Consider the following 3,629-nt stretch of genomic DNA (forward strand, 5'->3'; position numbering starts at 1 on the left):
TAGCTTATTTTTGTCTGAGAAGCTATTTATCTGTCCTTCAACTCTAAATGACAGCTTTGCTGGATAAATTATTCTTGGTTGTAGATCCTGGGGCTTCATTCTGTCAAATATTTTTTGCCAAGTCCTTCTGTCCTGCACAGTTTCTTTTGATAAATCAGCTGCCAGCCTTATGGGTTTTCCCTTATAAGTAACTATCTGTTTTACTTTTGCTTCTTTTAATATTCTTTCTTTGTACTTAAACTTTGGCATTTTGATTATGATGTGTCTTGATGTGAGACTCTTTGAATCCCTGATTTTTGGAATTCTCTGAGCTTCCTGGATTGTATGTCCATTTCCTTCACCAAGTTAGGGAAGTTTTCCATCATTATTTCTTCAAACAGCTGTTCAACATCTTGATTTTCTTCAGTTACACTGATCAGACGAATATTTGGAGCCTTAATAGTGTCCCTTAAGCTCCTTAAATTATTTTTATAGTCTTGGCATCTTTTTTCTTGCCATTCTGATTGAGTGTCCTTGGCTTTCCTGTCCTCTAGATAGGGCATTTGATCCTCTTCTTTATTCACTTTGTTTATTCTTTTGTTTATTCCATTTAAATACTTCTCATCTCAGATAATGTGTACTTCATTTTGGACTGGTCCCCTTTTATAATTTCCATTTCCATTTTTATGTTTGTTTGTTTTTTTTTAACTCTTTGTTGAAGTTCTCACTGAAGTTATCTACATTTCCCAAAAGATCATTGAGCATCTTTATAACTGGTGTTTTGAACTCTGCATCTGTTTCTTGACTCCATTTATGCTTCTTTGTCTTCCCATTTTGCTTGCCTTTCCATGTCTATTTTTATGTACTAAGCAAACCTCCTAAATCTCCTGGTCTTATTAGTGTGGATTTGTAATGTAGGTGTCCAGTGGCACAGTCCTGAGAGGGGTTCAGCTGCAGGCCAAACTTAGCCCAAGGCTGTGTTCCTCTGGGGCCACCTGTTAAGATTCAACAAGCAATCCACAGATACTGTGTTTATAGTTGCCTCAAAAGACCACACCAGAAACTGAGGTCAGCTGCCTCCAGTGTGAGTTTAGGTGCTGCTCAGCAAGGAGCACCTGACTCGCTGAGGATATACCAAGATGTGGCTTGGGTGGGGCCATGAGTTGGGGAAGGCGGGGTTTCAGGGACTCCTCTGGGTGGAGTGACCTCTGTTATCCAGTCTGATGATGTCCCAGCTATGGCAGTGCTGTCTTCGCACACTGGGAGCGAGAAGGGCTCAACAGGGGAAAATGGATACCCCCAGCACTTCTGTACAAAGCGAGTCTCTCCTCAGCCCTCACTCCGACAATATCTCCCTGTAAGTCCTTGGTGCCCCCTGCACACAGCCGAATTGTCACTGGTGCTTGGAGAGAGCAGGTCTGTCACTGAGAAAATCTGCTTGGGGACATGTCCCCTTTAAGAGGCTTCTGCCGTTGACTCTGCGTCAGCCTCCGTCTCACTCAGCTGCTGGAGACTGGGCAGCCCCACATCCTTGCCCATCCTACCTTCTGCCTTTGCAGGGTTATTTCCTGGACTTCTCCCTAGCTGTAGGGCTTGTTCATCTAAATCCCAGGTGTTTTTCCCTTGATGCTGCTCCTTATTACCATCACAAATTTGATTTGGTCGCCAGAGGGATGAACAGAGCCTCTATCATCTATGCCATTTTTTTTCTCTTCTCTGTGCTTTTTTGCTTCTATAATATCCCTTTTCATCTCATTCTGCAGTGTCATTTTCTTGTCCTTGTGCTCTTTTTTCCTGATTCATCTATAGTACAAAGCACTTGTATGGGCATTTTCTTCTAATTTTGGGCTATGTTTTCTAACATTTAGGTTTCTAAATGTTTTAGCATTTTTAAAATCAGTCCTCTTCTGTCTACAGCCTCTGGCTAGGTGATCTCTGCTATCCTTTGACTTTGAATGCCATGTATATACTGACAGCTGGCATCTTCATACCTTTAACCCACACCTATCTCTTGAACTCAAATTAAATTTCATCTGATTGCTTGATATTTCCCCTTGTATATATAATAATGCATCTCAAAATCCAAATGCCCTATATGAAACTCTTGGTTTTCATTTCCCACCTCCCAATCACCTATTCTTCCCTCAATCTTTTCCATTAGAGTAAATGGCACCAATACTCATCCTGTTGCTCAAGTCAAAAGCCTCAGAGTCATCTTTCTCCTTGTGCCCTAAATACAATCCACTACTAAGTCCTGATATTTCTACCTTCCAAATGTGTCCTAGCATTCTGCATGTCTTTCGTCTCCACCTCACTGTTGTTTCTTATCTGGATACTGCACTGACTCCTAGCTGGCCTCCCTTCTTCCACTATTGTTGCTCTATAATTTATTCTCCACTCAGGAACCAGGATATGGTGTTTTGAAACATGTCTGCAACACATCAGTCATCAAGAGTTGCAATCTAGTTCTCCTTCCCTTAAATATGGACTTAGTACATGCTTCCTAGAATAGAATGCCCTTGACTTTCAAGGCTAGGTTATAAAAGATGATCGGTTTCCACCTGGCTCTTTTTTCCTAGGATGGTTGCTCTCAGAACCCATTTGCCATTTCTTAAGAGACCAGATCACGTGGAGAGATAACATGTAAGTGTTCCACCTGACAGCCTCAGCTGAGGTCCCAGCCGACAGCCCACATTAACTACCAGATATTTGAGTGAGAAAACCTTAAGATGACTTCAGCCCCAGTCACTGTTTAAATGCAGTGGTTTAAAGACCGTGAGCGAGAAGCACCTAATTGAATCCAGTCAGCCTCCAGATTATAGAAGAATAATGAGTGCTGTTATTTTATACCACTAAACTTAGTGTGATTTGTTACACAGCAGTAGAAAATTGAGACACAGAGTATTTTCAAATTGACAGCAGTTAATGATTTAGAATTGAGTTTAAAATAAAACAAAAACAAAATCCTAGCATGATCTGGCCTTGCTGCTATCTTCTAACTCTTCCCTCTTGCAAATTATGCTCCAACCACATGGACCTCTTTTTCTGCTCTTGCAAACACCAAGTGTTTTCTCTTCTCAGGACATTTGCATATGCTCTTCCCTACATGAAATGGACTTCCTATACCTCTTGCCATGGCTGGATTTTTCTCATCTTTCAGGCCTGAGCTCAAGAATCACCTCTATTGAGGATTATATTCTCATCTTGTCTAAAGGAAGAACTTATCCTCCTTCCCATCACATCACCCTGCTTAGTTCCCCAGAGAAGATAACACACTCGAAAATTAGTTTGTTATTTATTTTTAAAAATTGTATGTTCTTCTCTCTAATTTAGAACATATGCTCCATATGACAGGAGTCTCATCTTGTTCATTTTCAGAACCTAGTATAGTAGTTGGCACATAATAGGCACACAATAAATATCTTTATAATGAGTATCAAGGGAGAGAGATTTTGTGATTTGCCACCTTTATATGGAAATCCGACCTAACATTGAAATGTTTCATTTGATAGCATTTCCTATTATTGAATTTGAACAAATGAAAAGAGAATAACTTTTGTTGGCTGTCATCACTCTTCATGCATTCATTCATTCATTCATTCATTCATCAAGTATAAATTTCTTTCTTCCAGAAGGTGGGAGTAAACAAT

The sequence above is a fragment of the Pteropus alecto genome, unplaced genomic scaffold (assembly GCF_000325575.1).
Source record: "Pteropus alecto unplaced genomic scaffold, ASM32557v1 scaffold68, whole genome shotgun sequence".
In the NCBI taxonomy this organism is placed as follows: Eukaryota; Metazoa; Chordata; class Mammalia; order Chiroptera; family Pteropodidae; genus Pteropus; species Pteropus alecto.